The sequence below is a fragment of the Panthera uncia genome, chromosome D4, assembly GCF_023721935.1.
Source record: "Panthera uncia isolate 11264 chromosome D4, Puncia_PCG_1.0, whole genome shotgun sequence".
NCBI lineage: Eukaryota > Metazoa > Chordata > Mammalia > Carnivora > Felidae > Panthera > Panthera uncia.
Genome location: NC_064807.1, coordinates 58,442,303 through 58,464,527, shown reverse-complemented (window position 1 = coordinate 58,464,527; position 22,225 = coordinate 58,442,303). Strand labels below are relative to the sequence as shown.

Genomic DNA, 22,225 nt, shown 5'->3' with positions numbered 1-22,225 from the left:
ACATCCATCTTCCGTGGCTTCCCCAGGGGCAGGGTCTCAGTTTGCTGCATCCCCCCCTCTCCCCAAGGCCCAAGTCAGGGCCACACAAACAACAGAATGTTTTGTTTTGTTTTATTGAAATGAACCTGATTCCAGTTCTACCTGCCTTTATTTACCCCATCAGACAGCCCTAAGGAGACCCTACAGCCCTAAGGAGACCCTAGGCTCTTCTCCTCTTGGAAAATGTCAGCTTGCTGCAGAAGGTGCTAGCATCTCTATGTTCAAGCCTGTTCTTACCTGTCCTACATAAGCTGAGCTGTTAACCCTCTTTTCTGAAGCTGATGGGCTAAAAAGTGAGGCAGGAGCTCGGGGCTTCCTTAGACTCTGCAGAATGGAATATACTACTGTGTCCAGGATTGGTGTTATGGGTTGAATCGTGTGCTCCCCAGTTCATATGTTGAAGTTCTAGCCCCCAGTACGTCCATACGCCAGCACCACACTGCAAGGAAGAATGTGATGTGACTTGGAAATAGAGTCCTTGCAGATATAATTAGTTAAGTTATACTAGAGAAGCGTGAGCTCCCGATGCATCATGACTGGTGTCCTCATGAAAAGTGGAAATTTGGATGGACACACACGCAGGAAGAACACCATGTGAGAGTGAAAATAGAGATCAGGGTGATGCTTCCAATGAACCAAGGAACGCCAAAGGCTGCCAGAGAACCACCAGAAGAGGAGGGAGAGGTCTGCAATGGACCCTCACAGCCTTGGAAGGAACCAACCATGCTGACACCTGGATCTTGGATTTTTAGCCTCCAGAAATTTGAGACAACAAATTTGTGTTGTTTAGGCCACTCAGTTTGTGGGATTTTGTTACAGTAGCCCCAGCAAACAAATACAACCAGTATCTCCTTTGTCACAGCAGTTTTTGTTTTTAGACCCCTACGCAAACACACACACACACACACGCACGCACACACGCACACACACGCACGCACACACACGCACACACAGCATGGCTCATCCATGAAATGACTGATGGGATTTTCCAGGGTAGAGAGAAATGAAAGCCAGGAAAAGACAACCAATGAACCAATCAAAAGCTGGAATAGTTGTTAACTAAGAACAATTCGTGTACTTAAATGAAAATCAAAGTTCGCTAAGCTGACAGATAAAGCCTCCATTTCAGAAAGGAGAGATATGTGTTATTAATGTAAGTTTGTACACATGTGAGCATATTTGTAGGAGAAATATGACAGCTGGCCTGATAAGAAAGGACTTGATTTCCAAATACAGAAAATCCCAATGCCATCCTTTCCTCTAAGAATGGATTGGATTAGCCTGATGTCTTCCTTTGCCCAGACCCCAATGCAATGTTCAGACCATAAATGGGTCCCCCTTGATTCATTTCTATTTACTTCCAAAGAAAGCACAAGCAGCTGACAATGCTCTGGTATAGATGGAAAAAAAAAAAAAACCTTCGTGAATGTTCTCAGAGAATAACCTAATTTGGCTTTTCTTGAGTGGAGCCAGGAGAGGATCTATGGCTGAAAGGGACCCTAGTGAAGGGTTCAGAGGCTTCCAGAACTAACTCACAGAGACACCTTTGAACTAGCTGCAAAACACGTTTTTTTTGGCTCTCAAACAGATTTTGTGTCATACAAAGTTCCACAGGATTTGAGACCACAGGATTTCTCAGAAATTTTGGTATGCTTCCACACATTGGGTGTCTCCAGGAGAAACAGGTTATAAGCAGAATTTTCCTGGTCTTTGACCATGAAACCATGTGTCTGAGGAACTGCTCCTGGGATTGGGATCCCATGAAACAAAGTTTGGGTAACAGCCCTAGCCTCACCTCTGGGCCACTCAGACTCACACAAGAAGGGACTTGGGGACAGGATGAGCTGGGACAAGTTTGGGACCCTGGGAGCTTCCCAGTTTGCCAGCTGACCCATTTCCTAGATGATATGCACTATAATCCTTAGAAAAAAGTCATGGACGGAGCCTGGAGAAGGGATGAGTCAGGACAAGGGAGAGTAGGAAAAGGAGCCATGAAGGAGCAAGAAGAGAGAAGTAGGTGGCGACCATGGGGCCCGCTGAAGAGGGACGGGTTGGGTGGCAGGCCACCTCCAGAGATGCCACCCTGCGGGGTGCAATCATTAACTTTCCTGAAGGAGCCTCCCTCTTAGTGCACACAGGGAAGGGAAGTTAATGTTCCACTTGCACACTCCAAGGTGCTGTTGAATTCAACATCCTTTTTCAGAGGACTTAAAGGCCCTTTCTAATGTCAAGTGTCCTGTGAATATTACGGGGTGATGAGGCATTACATGAAATAAGCTGAGAGGAACAGAGGACTCCTAAGGTAAACTATGAAGCTGTCAGCTTCAAGCCACACTCACCCACTTGGCTCCCAGAAATGGCTTCTCCAAAGCAAGATTCTCCTCCTAATGTCAGTGATGTGGGGAGCTGGAGGTGGGGAAGGGCAGGGTAAGAGGGAGGGGAAAACCACGTTCACAGAGCCCACTGTAAGCTCCGCTTTAAAATACGGCTGGAAGAGATGGTATTTCTAGCTGTTAATAAAAGGCCTCCATTTCCTAATAAAAGAGATATTACTGATGGACAAAGGGCTGAGATTCATAAGACTCTGGTTGCAGTCCTAGTTGTGGCGCTAACTCCCCAGGTGACCCTTGCTGAGTTCCTTCCTCCCTTCCTCTGGGTCTCTGTTTGCTCATCTGCAAAATGAGCATAAGCGGACTGCAGACTGGGAAATTCTGCTGGTAACCTATCCCTCTTGGAGACATCCAAACATCGGATCAGATGGGCGGTCTTTAAACTGTGTTCAGGGAGAGCTCAGGCCTCTCCAGGGCCCCTGCCGGGGGTTAAGTAGGAAAGGCTAAGTGAGGGGGCTCACCCTGGTTTTGCCTGATTTATTTGGGGCTCCATATCAGACTTCCCTTAAAGAAAGGATTCAGCTACTAAAATAAAAAGTTGACCATCACTCTGTACAGTGAGAGGGTAACCGTACTCGTTCACTCCACAGGGTGTGAGGATTAAGCGGACACAAGCAGAGAAGGTGCAAAGTCTGGGACTGCTGTGTGGTCAATGCAGGCTCAGCATACTAGTCATTATTATGAGGCTGCTGCTGTCCCTGCCGCTCCTGCCGGGGTCACCTTCCCATCCCCCTTCTGCTCCCCCATGCACTGTCATCAGACTGTAACTCCCCTAAGATAATGACATATGTCTTATTTGTCTTAATGTCCCGATTGCCTAGCCCTGTGCCCGGTAAGTGTGCTAGTAGAGAATGAGCCCATCTGGGTTTGGGTCTAGTGCCCTTGGGCCTTTGGGCAAGTCCCTTCTCTTCTTGGATCCTTTGTTTTCCCATCTTTAAAACGGAAAGATGGGACCAGGTCTCAGAGGACTGGGAACCCAAGAGGGGAGGGGCCGGCAGGAAGGGGGGTGATGAAGCCCTCAGAATGGCCCACCTGAAGCACCTCTGTTACCTGCTTTATAAATTGAATCCTAAGAGTCAGTGAGAAAAATAAAAGGGCAGCTCAATAAACTTAAAACACATTGAAAAACTTAATTCTTCCAAATCTAGTGTATATATTACTCTGGCAGCACATCTAGCCACCCTGCTTCTCAACGGCAGAAGCCTTAAACCACTGCTCCACATGAAAAAAATAGACTTTACAGGCTGTGCCAGGAAATACAACTAAGCAGGTTGGATAGTAGAAAAATAGTGGGTCAAGGGCTGAGGCCATCCATCAGGAAGCGTCAGAAATGAAAGCTCTGAGGCGGGGAAGTTCCTGGAGTACCAAATGCACTTTTAAATCTTTCATGGGAAGTGGGTCCAGTCACTTCTGCTAATGGCTTTTCCAGCATCCGTCCCCATGGGAAAACTCTGGAAAGAGGCGCTGGAGCAGGATCTTGATTTATGGACTGCACTTCCCTGAGGTCAGGAGGGCGGGGCCTCAAGTTCAGAGGAATATTTTCCAGTTATACCGTCTTCTTGTTCCAGCCACAGTGAACATCTCCATGATAGGTGAAGAAAGGGTGATTTACAAAGTTGAGTCTTCACACCCCATCTTTTCATGTCCTTCTCTTTTGGAAGACACTTTGATCAAAGAGATTTTAAGCCACTATCCCTCATCACTGAAGCCTGCACCTCTCTCTCCCCTTGGCCTCAGGGACACAAGCACCTGAGAGGTCCCCTGTTCCTCTTGAGAGAGCTGATTCCACTGCTCTTCTTCATGAGGCACTCTGCTACATGAGGGCAGCCATGCTTTATATCATGTGACACCTCCCCGCAGCTGATTGGACAAAGTGGGTGCCTGTCTCAAGGGCAACAAACTGATTGGCTAGTCAATGACCCATGAGGTGGGTTGGAACAAAAAAGAAGAAGATGAGTTGGGTGAATGAGCTTTTATTTCCTGCCATTTGTATTAATTCCTGGGATTGTCTTAACAAAGTACCACAAACTGACTGGCTTAAATAACAGAAATGTTTATCTCCCTGTTCTGAAGGCTAAAAATTCAAAATCTAGGTGTTGGCAGAGATGGCTCCTTCTGAAGGCTCTGTGGGAGTATCCATTCCATGTCTCTCCCCTAGCTCTGGGAGCCTCAGGCATTCCTAGCCTTGAGGATGGTCTCCCTGTTCTGTACATGTCTGTGTCCACATGTTCCCTTGATATAAGAACACCAATCATATTGGATTCGGACCTGCCCTCATGTCCTTATGCCAACTTGATCATCAGCAAAGACCCTATTTCCAAATAATGTCCTATTCACAGGTGTGAGTTTTGGGAGGATACAATCCAAGCCACAACAGCACTCAACTGGGACATAAGGAGAAAGTGAGGCAGGTGGCAGGGGAAGCTGCGGGTGAGGAGAGGACACCACCATGAGCACATGGAAGCTGAGGCCATGAGGGAAGAGACATTTGGGGGAGTAAGAGTCCTCAGAGGAGGGTGAATTCACAGGACTGAGAGAGAGGTGGAGAACGCCGTGTCCCTGAAAGTGCCCGGCTCCCTCAGGCCTGGATTGCTGTCGCTGGATTCTCATGAGACCCACCCCCCCCCCCACCCCGATCCTCCCACAATCCTTTGGAGGACCACTCTCTCTCCCACACACTCCCCTCACTGCACTCAGGCATCTTGAATGAACCCTTCTTCTTGTAGTTCCACAAGAGCAAGAGCTCAGACTCTACTCTCAGTTTCCCTCCTTCCTTTCCGCCCCTGCTTCTCAGTCTCCCTGATGAGGCTTTCTCCTTAGCCCACCCATCCCAGGGGTTCTGCCTTCTTCTCATGTCTCACGCTTCCCCTGGGGCTTCTCATCTTCTCCTGTGTGGGGTTGGTTACCAGCGATAAGCTGATGACTCTCAGCCAGTCTCTGCAGCCCAGGCTCCTGCCAGGCACTTCTGGAGTCCCCCTGCCTCACCACCACCACCTTCTTCTCCCCTGGGGGACCGCACCTGCACCTGTGCAGCCTGTCAGCAGGGGGCCAGCCTGCACACTCCCTTCCTACTCCCCTCACTCTGGGAAGTCCCCATGCCTGCCGGCCTCTCCCTTTTCCTCTCTTATTTTTTACACATTACATTTTTTTTTTGAAATTGTGATAAAATGCACATAACCTAAAACGTGTTAACCGTAAATAGGTTACCATTTTAACCTATTTTAAGTAAACAGTTAAGCACAGCCACACTGTGCACCATCACCACCGTCCAGCTCCAGAACACGCGCATCTTCCCAAACCGAAACTGTCCCCATTAAGCACAAACTCCTCATTCTGCCCTCTGGTCCACCCCAGGCCCTGGCAGCCGCCACCCTATTTCTGTCCTGAGGAATGTGACTAGGTACTTCACCCAATTGGAGTCATACTCTAGTTGTCCTTTGTGACTAGAAGCCTACCTCTCTCACATCCTGTCTGTCCCCTCTCTCCCTTCCTACGGGGCTTGCCTTTTTAAAATCTATGCTATCACCACGGCCCCCCAAGCCTGTCTCCCTGCCTCAGTTCCCCTACTTTCCTGTCCACACCCAACTCAGCCTCTAAATGATCTTTATGAAAAGCAGATGTGATGCTGCTCCCTAGCTGAAAGCCACCTTCAGTAGCCCCCATTATGATGACAGATAGCAAACTCTGGCCTGGAGTTCGAGGCCATGGGAGAGCTGGTGGCCTGTGGGCCTCCTCCGCTTTTGATCCAGCCCAGGCCTTCCCTTTCTGGCTCTGCCAGACCACTCACCCCAGGCACCCCTGACATTTCAGGCCTCCGGGATGTCCTCTCAGCCTTGAGTAGCCTCTCCCAGCCCCTATGCTCTTGGAAGCCCTGCTAAGTCCTGGAGGCACAGCCTCTCCAGAGAGCAAAGCATCCCCCCCTCATTACTAGAGTAGCTGGCCTCTCCCTGCATTGAGGAAGCAGTGCTGCCCTGCCTAGTGGGGAACTCTGTGCTCCCACACCCCTCAACTCCCCCCCCGCCCCCTGCTGGCTGGGACAGGGGTGGGGGGGTGGGGGGAGGAAGGGGGAGCACCCTCTGACCAGCTCTGCATCTCAGCATGCAGCTGTGACCTAGCTCAGGGTGAGGGTGCCATCAGTGCAGGTCAGTCAGGGATACAGGCCTGGGGACAAGCGAATTCCATCCCAGGCCAGTGACCCACAAGGGGAGAAAGCCAACCAACCCTCAATCAGTGCGGGGTGGGGACTGCCAGGTAGGGTGTGGTGGGGTCAACCAGCAGGTAATGGAAGCTGTGGGGGGTTTAATTTCTTCAATGGTTAGGTTTAAAAGAGGGTCGTAGAATGGGATGCAATAATCACGCCAATAACCACGCAATATGCAGAGACATTTGCAGCTCATAAAACCTCAGCCACTTCATGCCTGCAGTTCTGTGTCCCCTGCAGGGCAAGAAGTGAGTGCTTTGGGGCATGCTGTCACCTGTGATGAGATCCAGTCAGAGAGCAGCCTGAGGCCCACATCCCCTGCCATCTTGCTTCCCCAGGGAGCGCCTGCATGACGCTTAACCCCTCACCCTGCCCTGCCTCGAGATCCTCCCAGGCAGGACTGGCTCCCGAATTTGCTGGGTCTGGGTCTGGTGTAAAATAAGACTATAGGGTCCTCTGTTCAAAATCAGGGAAAAAGTGTCATTAAAGGTACCAAGATACAAAGCTTTGCTTTTTTCTCATAGCTTCGCTTTTGATCTGTCATAGTGTTTTCTTACTTATTATTTAATGTCTTGATCACACAGGTGCCCGTGTGCTGTGACACAAAAAGCGGGCACACCAAGTCCGCTAGCTGCCAATTCCTTCCCCTGCCCGAAGCAGAACACACACACCCTGCCCTGATGAGGGGCCAGACAGTTGAGCCAGGCATCTCCCTTTCCCACAGTTGGGCCACTGCCCCAACACACAGAAATGGGCTATTTGAGGGCATCCGACCTCTGTGTTAGGACACTAGGTGCCTGGACCCGGGGTGGACAAGAGCCTTGTCCTGCAGAATTGCCAGCTGAAGGCACTAGAGATCCCCAGTGGTAGCTGGGCAGGGGGAGTAGGGGGAGACTGGCGGGATCTGGGAGCACCAGGAGGTGAGGCAGCTGGAGTCTAAGAACCTGTCCCCAGGAAGCAGAGAGGCAGCAGGAGGTGGGACCTTGTTGGGGCCAAGGCTCCAAGCCCTGGTGTATGCTCTGTTGGCCATGGGACTTCACGTAAAAATCCAAATCCAAAGATAAATTTAAGAATTTCAAGAGAGTAACTGCATAGCCTACAACCTGTTCCCAGCCCGCTTCCCAGGACACATACCCTGAAGGCCCCAGGGCCAGACTCGGCCTTGTCTTCCCTGGGCCGGGCCTTTCCTTCCTCCTTAGTAGCTTCCAACCCATGAGAATCTCCAGTCCCTGAGGTCCACAGGAAGCTGGGGCCACTGTACAATGGCAGAAGGAGCATCTGGATGGGAGTCAGGGGATCTGGTTACAAGTCCTATTGGTTGAGGACTTGCAGTGTGACCTTGGGCAAGCTGCTATACCTCTCTGGAGCTGAGTTTCTACAACCCAATTCACTTATTTACTGAGAACCTAGTATGGGCAGGACATGGTGCCCCTTTGTGGCACAGACAGCAATTGTTATTTCCTGGCCCTCAAGAAAATTATCATTAAGTTGGGATGATAACAGTCACACAGAAATTCCTGGGGTGGTGTCACACACATGGTCTCTTCCTCCACCACCAGGGGCTACAAGCTAGGCCATGAGCCCCGCTTTACAGATGAGGCCTCCTCTCTGATCAGTCTGGTGAAAGGCAAAGCTTGGACTATGGGTCATGCAGACTAAAACCCCTGCCTTGCTCTGAGATTCACGGATTTGTTTTTATAGTGAAGGCACAACATTCACCTCACAAGGGGTGCTATACAGAGGAAATGAGATAAAGGATGATGCAGTTCAGATTCCTGGTTTCCTTCCCCTCTTCCCAGTCCCACAATGCCTGGGGCCCAGCAAGCCAACCCCATAAGCACTAGGTCGGTGGACATAACTGAGCAGCCACGAGAAAGACTTAGTGGTTCTCAAATGACTGTTGACCCAGGGTAAGTCAACAGTGTGGGGCCTCCCAAATCATGGTGGGATCTCAGTTGAATTAATCAAAGGACAGTGACCAAAGCAAGGCAATGGTGGTTTTGCTTGGCCTCCTGTGGGAACTCAGCTCTGGGCCCCCACTCTTTCACTTGGGGGGGGGGTACTTTTTTCTTTTTTTCTTAAGGCATTGGTTTTATATACAGTCAAGTGTATAAGTCTTGAGAGTATAGCTCCCTGAATTTTCCATGTCTACACCTGTGTAAACACCACTCAGATGAAGACACAGGACATTTCCAGTGCACGAGAATGCTCTTATACTTCCTCCCATCCATCTCCCTCAAAGGTAACTACTACTGTGACTTTTACAACCACAGATTAGCTTTAACTGCTTTTGAACATCATGTAAATGAAAACACACAGTGAGTCTGTTCTTGTGTCTGTCTTCTTCTTCTTCCTTTTTTTTTTTTTTTTTTGGTCTATTTATTTTTTGAGAGACAGAGAGCAGGGGAGGGGCAGAGAGAGAGGGACAGAGAGAATCCCTAGCAGGCTCCACACTGTCAGCACAGAGCCCAATGCAGGGCTCGATCTCACAAACCGTGAGATCAAGACCTGAGCCGAAACCAAGAGCCTGACGCTTAACCGACTGAGCCACCCCGGGCGCCAGTGTCTGGCTTCTTTCACTCAACATTTCATCTGTGAGATTCATCTGTGTTGTGTTTTAGCAGCAGTTCATTCTTTTTCACTGATGGAGATAGTATTCCATTAAATAAACTATATAATTTATTTATCTACTCTACTGCTAATGAACATTTAAATTATTTCTAGTATTTGGTAACTATAAATAGGGCTACACAAGTCTTCGGTAGAAACAATCTCTTATTTCTCTTGGGTACATCCCTGGAGTAGAATTGCCAGCTCACGGAGTAAGAGTACATTTAGTTTCAGTAGACATTGTCAAACAGTTTCTCCCAAAGTGATTGCACAATTTTACATTTCCACAAGTGATGTATGAGAGTTCCAGTTGCTCTGCAAACTTGTCATCTCTTGCTATGGTCAGTACTTTTCATTTTAGCCACGGTGGTGGGTGGTAGTCGTACCTCATTGTGCACTTCCCTGATCGCTAATGATGCTGAGTACATTTCATGCGTTTATTGGCCATGTGAGTGACCTCTTTTGTGAACTGGACCTTCTCTCACGAGTGGCACTAAGTCCAGAGAAGGGGAGCAGGGGGACCATGTGAAGAACAGTTGAAGGACCCTGGAAGACATGGTCATACTCTTCAAACCTGCAGGGCACTGACAGGGAAGGAGCAACAGATGTGGTCTGTGGGTCCCCAGCATGCAGAAAACATAGATTACCGAGATGACCAGGACATGGATTTACAGTCTGCGTAAGGAACTTTCTAACAGTAAAAAAATGCACAAAGATACTCTGGGCTGATTCTGGAGCTGGTGGGGAGGGTTACAACAGGCACGTGAGCAGGGATGACACAGTCCCAGATGAGACCTTCCAGAGACGGCTGAGATCCCGATTGATGGTGGTGGTTGGGGGAGTTGAAAGATGAGATTTAAGGCTTGATTCTATTATGAAAGATGCTCGGGGCCATTGGGTGGGGAGGATGGGGACTCAGAGACCAGCTATCTTTAAAAGACTTGTTTTTTTGGCCCGTTTGCTTTTATTTTCTCCAGCTGATCTCATCCTCTTAGTCATACAGGAAAGCACCTGCTGAAAAAGCAGGGAAACTAAACACAGTGTTTGACTTTGCCTCTTTCTGCAGTTGCTACGAGCCCCGTCCCAGGACACAGTGGGCTTCAAAGGTCTACATGTGAGTCAAAATTGGCCAATGGTTTGAATTAGAAAGGCCACGTGCATGTGTGTGCATGCACCAGGGTGTATTTCATTTTGCGTCTCTTGAGGTCATCAGTGTCTGAGTCACCGCACAAATCACTGTAAGCAACAGGGTTCCAGGAAAGGGCTCTGACACCATCTCCCGACCATAGTCGGCCTGCAGACCATGTCATAGTCCGCTCGGTGGCTCCTTCTCCCCACCTCGCTGCAACGCCCCTGGTTTGAGCCACCGTGAGTTCTCACCGGGCCCAGCCTCTTCCAGGTCATCTTTCTCTCGGTTGGAAAGGGTCAGGCAAGACAAATACCTTCATACAAATGGGAGAGGCCATCGGGAACATCGTCTTACTGCACCCTCTGCTCCCAAGACTGGAAGCTACTTGAGGGCAAGCCTCTCTCTCCCCCACCGTCCAACAGGAAGCCTGCACCTCTCAGGTGCTGATGGCAGGTCTGTTAAGTAAATGAGTGAATGCCTAGCATTATTACTGGCTTTGACAAAGCAAAAGCACTGGTAGAATAAAAATTAGAAGCCTGTGGACTTCACTCCTCTCCTCATTCTCCATTTTACAAACACAGTTGTCACCTTGCCTTACAGCAGGTGTTAACGTAAGCTTATGAAGCTCGTCTTTGTATTTACTGAAAAACCAATATGAAAATTAGCATCAACAACGCCAAAAGGCAAATGGGGGAATTATTTGCTGCACATTGAACAAAGGGATAATTTATTTAGCAGAGTCTTACCAAAACACTAAACCAAACCAGAAACAAACACAAAACCAGTCCAGTGAAAATGTAGAATGAGGAAAGGAACAGGCAATTCACATAAAAATACGAATGGCTAAAAAGCTCACTCATAATCATGTAAAGGTAAATTGAGAAGCGAGCCATCAGTTCTCATCTATCACACTGACAAAGATGCAAAGGCCTGAGAATTCCCAGTGTTCACAAGACGTGGGGGAGACGGGCACTGTCACATACAACAGAAGCACACATTGGTTTACCCTCCTTCAAGGCAAGTTAAGCCCTATCTACCCAACTGCACACGCCCTTTGACTCAGCAAGTCCACTTCTAGGAACTCATCCCACTCGTTGACTCCCTGAATTGTACAAAGATACATGTACAAACCATCTGATTATTATCTGTATTAGCAAAACACTGGGAACCACATGAAAGTTCATCCATGGGGCTTCGGCTACACAAGTTCTAATGCAGACAAACAGTGGAATGCTGTTAACCCACCCTCGGGGCTATTACTGCCCTCTACGTCACTGTACCTTATAATAGCAAGTGTTATTCTGTACATACTGCATAACGGGCGCGGTGATAAGCTCTTTATATAGATCATGTCGTGCAATCTTAATAACTGTGAAGCAGGTACTTTTTAATCCCCGTTTTACAGATGAAGAAACGAAACTGCAGTAATCTGGCTGTATTAATTTCCCAGGGCTGCCATACAAATGACCACAAACTGGATGGCTTAAAACAGCATAAATTTACTCTGTTGCAACTCAGGATGTCAAAAATTGGGAATCAAGTGTCAGCAGGGCTGGTTCCTTTTGGAGGCTCGGAAGGAGAATCTGTTGTCCCATGCCTCTCTCCTAGCTTCTGGTGATGCCAATATCCCTTGGCATTCCTAGGCATGTACCTACATCACTGACTCTGCCGTCACAGACCCTCCTTCCCTGTGTATGTCCACTCCTCATCTTATGAAGACACCAGTCATTGGATTTAGCGCCCACCCTAACCCAGTAAGGCCTCATCTTAACTAAATACATCTGCAAGGACCCTATTTCCATATAAGGTCACATTCTGAGGTTCCAGGTGGATGTGATTTTGGGGGGACACTATGTAACTTAATACAGTGGCCAAGGACACAGAGCTAGTAAGTAGTAGAGCCCGGATTTGAGTCCAGACAAAATTCAATTGGACTATATTCATCATCACTACTCCATGCTGCTTTCCCATAATAGCTCACACTTGTGTAATGCCAACAATATCCCAGGTACTGTCTTAAATGTTCACATATAATAACTAATTTAGTCCCCACAACAACTCCCTTTACAAAAAGAGAAACTGAGGTACAGAGCATTTAAAATTACCTGAATTTACATAGCCAGTAACAGGCAGAACTTTGATTTGAACCTAGGGAGGTGGTCTCCAGAGTCTATGTGGTTTTTTTTTTAAGTTTATGTATTTACTTTGAGAAACAGAGAGAGAGAGAGGCAGAGAGAGGAAGGGAAAGCATCCTAAGCAGGCTCTGCATTGTCAACACAGAGCCTGATGCGGGGCTTGAACTCATGAACTGTGAGGTCATGACCTGAGCTGAAATCAAGAGTTGGATGCTTAACAGACTCAGCTACCCAGGTGCCCCCAGACTCCATGTTCATAAGCACTATGCTAAACTGCCTTCCACTGAGTATTCCAATGTGACATACACTCTGAGAAGACATACACTCTCAGAAGACCCCATTCTCTCTCCTGAAAGGCTGGCGTTCTTTTCATTAGACACCAACCGTCCCCCAGTTCATCTCGTCTCCCTTCCCCCTTGGCTGTCGTGATTCATCCCAGAGCTGACTTGGGTGTTCAAAACAGTTGCCATCTCAGCCAAGATGCTGGCTGAATTTCCTCTCCTTATTCTGTGTTGGGCATTCTTAACCTGGGCTTCCAAGTGGCCTTCAAGGGAACCCAGTGGCTCGCTGAGGTGACAGGCAAACTACGGGGCACGAGTGCATTCTTTCTGCTGGAACAAGGCCCTCGGGTCCCATCAGATTCTCAGCGTTTCACGATCCTGATTTTCAAGCCTGCCCTGTCTTTTTAAAACTTCTGTTCTTACCAGTTATGTTGCCTGTGCAGGTTTATTTTAAGCCATCTCAACCCTTTTAATGGTGTAAATGGAATGCAGTAGAAAACCATAAACAAATGCATACGATGTTGTCATCCAATCTGACTTTTTAAATCTTCCTGGGTTTGCAAGGAAGGAGTCCCTCTTCAGGGCTCCCCTCACCCTTATCTTCTGAGTAGTTTTTTTTTTTTAATTTTTTAATGTTTATTTATTTTTGAGAAAGAGAGACAGAGTGCGAATGAGGGAGGGGCAGAGAGAGAGGGAGACACAGAATCCAAAGCAGGCTCCAGGCTCCGAGCTCTCAGCACAGAGCCTGACTTGGGGCTCAAACTCACAAACTGAGACATCATGACCTGCACCAAAGTTGGACACTTAACCAACTGAGCCACCCAGGCACCCTTCTTCTGAGTGGTTTTCAGGGCGGCATCTGGGTCCTCATTGCAGCACCTGGAGCACTCACCCTGTGCTCACAGATACCACACCTGTAAGCAGTGCACCCTGAAAAGGCAAGAGGACACAGGAGTCTGAGAAGAGGTTCCAGGCTGGCCGAGAGCTGGGCAGTAGGGACTCAAAAGCCCTGCCTGGGCCTAAATTTCTCTAGAATGCAAAGGAGAAGGAGGGAAGGTAGCAGAAGATGGAAATAACCCACCGCTGCTCAGCCTGACCCTTCCAGCAGCAGGCCAAGGCTGGGGGCCTATCTCACCAGCAACACTGCGGCCACATGCCCCAGCACCAGAGTCCCTGCCACATGCCTGTCCTGTTCCCCCCTCCCACCACGTGCTCCACCATGTCCTGTGCCCCTACCAACTGTCCCATCAGGCTCCATCTGTGTGTCCTCTGCGGGCTCCATTAAAAAACAAACAAAAACAAAAACCCAGAAAGAGCCCTGTATTTTGAGTCAGGGCCTAAATGAATTCATTTGTAGATCTTAATAAAAACAATGCCTTAATGCAATGGCCAAGGTAACTAGCCCTCACCTTGGTGCTCAAAGTGTGGTGGTCTGTGTGTACAGGACAAGCTTCACACTATTAGGTGTTCATTAGAGCTTATTAGGAATTAAGCCTATTGCTTAATAAAATGATTAGAGCTTATTAGAAACAAGGAGCTAATAAGAAATTCCGTATCTCAGAACCCCTCCCAGGCCTACTGAGCCAGAGTCTGCATTTTAATAAGATCCCAAATGATTCAAATGCTAGAGAGGCCTTAGGATAGAGTGCAAGGACTTGCACTTCTCAAGCTTCCCAAACCCTGGAAAGCACTTGGGTTTTTCTGGAATACGCACCCCAATCGGATGACCTGGAACAATTGCTATTTGGGTTCACTGTCCTATCAACAAAAGGGGGTTAATAATACCTGCCCTTCCTCCCTTACAGGATTCCTGAGTTTCAAACAAGATCATGGATTCATTCTATTTATTGCGACGGGGCTGACAGGGGCTGCGGAGTGAGAGGGGGAGCAGAACAGGTGTGGTTTCTGCCGCCACGGAGCTGATGGTTCCATGGCAAAACATGTTGTAGATGCTGGTTGATGGTTTGTGATTGTCATGGCCATCACTGGGCTTTCATTGGCATATCTGTCTCCTCATTCATCCATTCAATGGTCAGTCATTTGTCATCACACGAAATACCTACACTATGCCAAGTTCTGAGCTCTGAGCTCTGGAACACTGGTAAAGGAGAAACAAAGGAGCCATAAACCATCTTCAAGAAGCTGTCAGTCCAGTCAGAGATGAGAATGTGAGCAGGTGATTACATTTAGGACACACTACGGCTGGTGCTCTGAGGTCCATTTAGGGGCTGAGGGAACACAGATAAGGCAATGAAGAGCTTTGCTTTAAAGGATGATTACAAGTTTGCCAACTTAGGAAGGGAGAGAACAGCGTTCCAGGCAGAATGAACAGCAGGGCCAAAGACAGGCAGTCATGAAGGCACGATGCTTGCACCATGACCAGAAGGTAAGGAGAATTTGCAAGAGTGCCAAGAGATGGTTTTGGAGAAGTAGCTTGGGGCTAGACCTTTGATGGTCCTGGGTTCATTGCTAAGGAATCTGGTAGGAAATGAGGAGTCCCTGAAGGGAGAGGGATAACACAGTCAGAGCTACATTTCCTAAAGATCTACTAACAGCAGTATAGAAGAAAAGGCTTGATGTGGAAAGGCTTTTACAAGGCTCTGACAATAGCTCAGGGGAGAGATGGCAAATACTCTATTGGGGTCATGATTGGAGTACTTGTTAACCCCATTCATGGAGACAGAAATGAATGGAAGGAATATTTAGGAAGACAGGATTGACAGGACTTGACAAAACAAATGGGGTGGTAAAGAGAAAGGAGATCTCTGGCTCGGTGTCTGGGTGGATGGTGTTACTGTTAACCAAGATTGGGGACACCGGAGGAGGACAGGGTGATGAGCCCGCATCAGGCCTGTTGGGTGTGACGTGCCTTTGGGACGCCCTATTGGCTTTGTCCGATTGGCAGGAGTGACAGATGCCTGGAACTGAGGAGAGCAGTCCCAGCGTGACACATGAATGTGGGAATTGTGAGTCTGTAGGGGGTAGCTGGACCATGGGAATAAATGGGATTATAGGAGGGTGCGGGGTGGAAAGAGAGTAGGGTTGAGAGTGGCACCGCCATTTAAGGGATGGGAAAATATGAGTTCATTAAGGAGGCTGAGTGATGCCAAGAGGCATTTGCTGCTTCCCTCAATTCCGGGGGCATGGAAGGCGAACACCCCTGTCGCTGCAACTCATCACCCACCAGAATCACCTCCAGGAATGGCCCTGGAGTCACTGCCCTAGAAGCCCCAGGGTGAGTGGTGGCTCAGGCTGGGGACCCTGAGAAGATGGCTTGAGATGGGAACACATGGGTGCATGGGCTGGGCTGGCCTCACCCCTTTTCCTCCCCACGCACGGTAACTTCAGCCTTTCACAGATCAGTTTTCCTCTGAGAGAAAAACAAAAGGATGCAAGAAAAGAGACACAGAAGAAATGCTTGAGTTTGTTTAGTTTTTCAGATCAGGCAAGGACGCAGCACCTCCTAACATTGAAGAAAACCTCCCAGACGTGTCCTAGGTTGACTCCGATGAGCTCATTCTCTCGCTATCATTAAGAGCAAAGAGTCTGGTCCTTCCACAATTAACCAAAGGAGGATTTTATAAAACAAAACAAGAGAGAGGAAATGGCCCCAGAATTATGCTCTCTGATTCATGTTTCCCCACAGAAACAGGACTGTGGCTTTAAACTGATAATGGCTCTGAGTAGCCAAATAATTGATCTATTTGGTGTTCTGGCTTTATGTAAAAAGTGAACTGGCCTCTTTAGAAATGTTGGCAGTCTGGCTGGTCTATTAGTAAGACTAAAAAATCAAAACATTGACTGGAAAAGGCCATTATGACTCCTGGACTCAGCAGGAGTCATCGATAGATGATGTCATTTCAGAAATAAGCAAGCCAAGGTCACAAGGCTCCTGGGCAGAGTCAAACTACCCTTCGTGGCCCATCAACACCCTCCTTCGCAGATGAAGTCTGCCAAGGGGACACAGGGGTCTGAGCCAGGACTGGCTTCATTTTATTAACTTCACTTCTTTGCTCAGCCTGATTCTAGAGGAATGCGATTCTAGAGCCCTTGACACTCAGCAGGTGATTAAGGCAGGACCTGGTCCTCCCATAAGCACACCCCTCAGATTCTCTTTTCACCCTCTTCCCTTCTTTTGGGTCCTTCTCCACCTCTTCTTACCAACCTCATTCCAGAAGCACCCGCCTGCTGCCCATGCCTGTCTCCAGCTCCCACTACCTTCCCTCTCCCCTCCTTTCTCAGCCAAGTTCTCAGGAATGGCAGGCCCGGTCCCCACGTTTTGAGCTCCCATTAGCCTCTGCCTCTTCCACTTACTAACCTAGAAATATCATTGCAGGTACCAAGCACTGGTGAGGTCTTTCCCAGCATCCTCTCCACTTAATCCCCACAGCAACCCATATGAAATAGGTGCTATTATCATCCCCATTGGGCAGAGGAGGAAACTGAGGCTCAGACAGACAGGCTGGGTCACTGGCCCCGGTAAAGCAGTGGCAGATTCCCATTTTTGAACTGTCTGCAATGCCCTGGCCAAAGTCACCTGGGACCACCTGCCAATCCTGGTAGCCCCTTCCCAGTCCCCAGCCCCCTCTGTCTCTCTGCAGCAACTGACATCTCTCCTGGGAAACCACTTTCTCCTGCACCTTCCCTCCTCTTCATGGGGTGGGTTCTCCTGAGTTTCATCCCGGGCACTCCACTTTTCTCATGCTAGCAAGGCTTCCAAGGGAACCTCTGAGGTCTCTTGACTCCAGGTCTACTGGGGACCATCTCGCCCACCCGCTCATAGCCCAAGGTCACTCTAAATGGGTCGCAGAGCTGGGGTTGGAGCCAGGGGTCCTAACCTCCAGGTCAGTCCACCTCCTGTTACTCAGAGCTGACACCACCTACTCCCCATTTTTGCATTTTTGCTGAGCGGCAGGAGCAGGAGGCAGCTGTGCCCTGGATGAGGGAGAAGGTGTGAGGCTCTGATAAGGTGGGGTGGAGGCTATTTTTAGAGGACACTGCCTTTCCACTTAGGCTGGGAGCAACTCAGGGGCCAAGACGGTCGAAAATGTGTTTGCAAGTTTGGCTCATTAAAGGGAGTAAATACACCAAACAACAACATTGCTCACTTTCACTCTGCTTGTTTTATGGCTCAAGTTGATGAGACTCTATTTGTCTTCATTTCCCCTTACTTCTTTATCAGTGAGGCTCTGAGGTGAGTTTAGAGAAAATATATCATAGAAAGTAGAAATAAAAATGAAATTTCAGAACGAGGGCGCTATAATCTGAGCAAGGGAAAGTCCTGGACAGCAGTAGATCAAAGAACAGGGGGGAATTGGCGGGGTGCTCAGAGATCCCCAAGACCAGCCTGAGCAGCAAGAAGGGGCAGGAAAGAGAGGAGAAAGGTTAGTGGAGACTGCAGGCCTCCTGGTGTGTCCAGCAGCATGTGACCTTGAGCAGGGGGTTCTGTGGCCCTTGTTAAAATAAATGCCATCACGGGAGAAAGATAAAGATTTGGGGGATGCTTCCTCTGAGGGCCCAGAACCTGAGTTAGGGTCTGGTTCTGTGATCTGGATAGAGAAAAGCTTGGGCTAAGTCATCTCTAAGAGTCTGAGAGGGTTGAGGCGGAGACCAAGGGCAGGGTCCGTAAGGTATATCAGGAAGCGCCTGGGGGTCTGGGAGGGTGTGATGCTTGGCATGGTCCCAAGTTCATCTCATAGGCACTGTATAGGTGGGGAAACTGAGACCAGGGAGCAGCTGGACTGGAGCCTCTGGTCCTGCCCAGTTCTTTGGGTCTAAAGCTGTTTGAGTCACGTGATGCTTTGCGAGGGTGATGGCTGCTCCCCAGCAGAGGTGCCCGTAAGTACCGTGGGACGCTCTTCCTGGAGGTATAGGGCCCAGGCTATTGCAAGGACCCTAATAGGTCCCAGTATAGGCCTGAGTCAGAGGGACTGCCACAGTGTCCGGTTTCTTTCCACAATGCCTCCGGATGTGCAAGGCTCTGGCCCCAGCGTCCCAGGCCGGAGCCGATGAACAGGTGTGGGGGAGCGCCTGCCGTCAAGAGCGCGCCCTGCTGCTCTCACCGCCAAGACTCCTAGCTTCATCTCCCGAACCAAACCCCGCCCCTACAAATGGGGAAACTGAGGCCCAGAGAAGGGCAGGGGCTCGCCAAGGCCACCGTGTGACTTGGCGACAGCGAGGGGGCTTCTGCCTCCAGGAGCTTGCCCGCTCTACCTTGGCCCGAAATGCGTGTATGTATCATGGTGCTTTAAACCGCGTCCTCTCGCGCTGTTTGGGAAACTTTTCCTGCCTCAAACAGGCGCAGCCCGAACCCCGGTTCCCCGTCCACCAACCACATACGTCCCACTCCCACCCCCAAACTTTCGGCAGCCGGAGGAGGGCCACGCCTCGGTGCCGGGCTCAGGCGGGCACCTGTCCCCAGCAGAGTATCCGCGGGCGCAGAGCCCCGGCGCGCGGGAGTCGAGCGGCTGGTGGGTGGCGGGGGCGGCCGCTCCTTCAGGACCCCGGCCCCCGCGCCTCTCTGCGAGCGCGCAAGGGTCCTTCTGTCGTTTACAGACACGGCGCCGAGGGCCTGAGAGGAGGGCGCTCTGGCTGGGGCCGGGGGAGCCTAGCGGCGCGGACGTGAGCGCGGGGCTCCGGACCCCGAGACCCCCGGCTCCCCAGCCCCGGAGGCAACCCGAGGCGGCGGCTATTTATAGAGGGAGCCACGCTCAGTCCCTCTTGGCGGCGGCGGCGACAGCTGAATATTTTGCCCAGATATGGCTGGGGCCCCGGCGCGGGGGCAGGGAGCCCCGCGGGCGCGAGGGGTACCCCGGGCCGGGTGGGGGGCTTACCGGGCCGTGGAGCCGCCGGGGCGGGCGCGGGCGCGGGCGACGACGGGGCGAGCGCAGGCGGCAGGCGGACGGGCGCGGGCGGCGGACGGCGGGCGGGCGAGCGGAGCGCGGGGCTAGACGAGCTCCCGGGCGGCCGCGGGCGGGCGGGCGCTGTGGGCTCCGGGGGTGGGAGTCAGGGGCGGGCCCGGCTCAGCGCTGTCACCGCGCCCCGCCCCGCCCGCCGCCCTCTCCCTCCGCTCGGGGGCGCCGGGCCTCCGCGCGCCGTCCCCGGCCAGGGAGCGACGCCCGCTGGGGGCAGCGCGGGGCAAAGGGGCCGGGCCGCCGGGAAGCTGGGATCCTTCGTTGGACAGGGGGTTGTGGATAATCGTGAGTCTGAGTCTCTATTTCCCCAGCTGTACCATAAGCAGCAGTGGAGTTATCTGGAAATAAGTGGGTGGGTTTTCATTCCTGTGGCGTCTGAGATGTAAGAACCGGCAGGTCTTTGGATGGAGCAAAGCCTGCCAGCCAGCTGTTGCACCTTTACCTCTTTTGACTACAGCAACCACCTGTCCCATCTCACCGGCAGCCCAGCCAGGTCTGGCAGGAGCCACAGCTTTAACAACGATCATTTTGTGAACAAATAGTTCTAAAAGAGTCGAATGCATTCTCTCTGTACTTGGAATGGAGTGTCCAAAATACCGATTTAAATACAAAAAAAAAAAAAAAAAAGTCCCACTTTCTTAAAAGGCTAGTACGTTTTTCAGAACAAACCACTTAAACCCAAATAGAAACTTTGTTTTAATTTTTAAAATGGTTCATAAAAAAGAATTTGTGTGGACAGAAGGTACCGTGTGCAATTGTTATGGGAAAGTTTCTGGTGGGGTAGACCCTAATATAACTCTTTTTACTCCTGGTGTATAGATTACTGATGAGAAACATTCGTTTTTGTTTTTGTGAATCTTGTTTTCCATGAAAATATATTTCTACATTACAAAACTCTCACAGCTGTAAGAGAATGCTCTTTTCAAGGAATATGTGCCATGCATTTTTAAATGAAGCAATGATTTAATATTTCAGATTATTTTTATTTTAAACCCTTTTGTTGCGGAATCAAACATTTAAGAAAAGTACATACATCCTAAGTGTGCAGGTTCAAAAATTTTTATCACATTGAACACTTGTTGCAAGAAACAACATTGCCAGCAGTAGCCCAGAAGCCAACCCTCTGGGTCCTGGGTTCCAGCTTCCTCCTAAAATGATCGCTTAAGGAAGTTTAAGATTACTCTTAGGGTAATCACTTCCTTGCCTGCTTTCCTCCACACTGTCTTCATTTGCTCAATTCCACCCTGTGACATTAACCTGCGTGGTTTCATGTGGCTGTAGTTTGTTTACTTTTATTACCTTAGAGGTTTCCATTGCATGAATACAGCACAGTTTTTTTTTTAATCCATTTTACTATTAATGGACATCTGTCTCTAGGTTTTAGCTATTGCCAATAGTGCTGCTGTGAACATTCTTTACTGGCATCCTCCAGCACAAGTGCAAACATCTTCAATAATTGAAATTAACAAAAGTTGAAACATTTTCCCAGTTTTGGTAGGAGTATTAGGATCTCACTGAAATTTGATTTCCATGGGTCGAGGGCCTTTTCATGTTGATTGGCCAGTTGGATTTCCTCTTTGTAAAATGTTCAAATTTATTGCCATTTTGTTTCTGGATAGTCTTCTGTTTATTGAATATATTCCAAATACAAATATTCCTCCGTTGTGTGCTTTGCCTTTACACCATCATAATAATGCCTTTTGACAAACCGGTGTTCTTCATTTTAACATAGTCTAGTATATCAATATTTGCCTTTATTGTTAGCACTTTGTCCTGTTTAGGATATCTTTCCTACTCCTGGATTATCAGGGTACTTTCCTGTGTTATCTTCCCTCATTAGGCTCTCACGTTTAGGCTTTGAATCCACCTGGAATTGACTTTGAATATGGTATGAGGCAGGGGCCAAGCTTCATTGTTTGTCAAATTGCCCTAGCACCAGATTAATTTTTCACTTACATCAACAACACAATTGCTCTATTTTAAAAAATGATGGAAGCCTTTCTAAAGTCATTGAAACAGAACCCACCTCTTCTTAATCTGTAGGCAATTTGAGGATTTTTGTTGTTTTTGTTGGTAAAAGAAACCATTATAAAATACATTCATACTACTTTGTTTCACTTAAATGTTTGTGTCAGGATATTCTGATTTTATCATAAATGTTTAAATCAGTGGTGTAAGCATTCCTCAATTTTGAATCACTTTTTTATTAAATATGAATTTTAAAAAGCTAGAAAGATAATTTCAACATGTTTTACATGAAAAACTTCAAATATCTGGTCTTTACCTTCTTTCTGCTTTCACTTTTCCTATATTTTCTCAAATAAAAATAAGCAAATGAGTTTAAGAATGTTTATCTCCAGCCTGGCCTTCTCCCCTGTGAAGACTCCACATTTCTAATAGGTTATGCATATCCTCACACAGTGATCTAGTCCCTTAACTCAGTATGTTTAAATTTTTTTTAATGTTTGTTATTTATTTATGAGAGAGAGAGACAGAGAGAGAGACAGAGAGAGAGGGAGAGAGACA

At 48.9% G+C, this 22,225-nt stretch overlaps 1 protein-coding gene across 2 annotated transcripts in view; it reads right to left on the bottom strand.

Annotated features, from left to right (window-relative positions):
- Positions 1-19,792, bottom strand: part of TMOD1 (tropomodulin 1) — an 86,225-nt gene extending 66,433 nt beyond the window's left edge. Inside the window, exon 1 of one of the 2 annotated variants that reach the window (XM_049626943.1) lies at positions 19,619-19,792. The gene's annotated coding sequence lies outside the window, so the exon portion shown is untranslated. Of the gene's footprint in view, positions 1-276; positions 475-19,618 lie in introns of those variants that run through there. The other variant, XM_049626951.1, reaches the window with a different exon arrangement.
- Between the last annotated feature and the right edge of the window lie 2,433 nt (positions 19,793-22,225).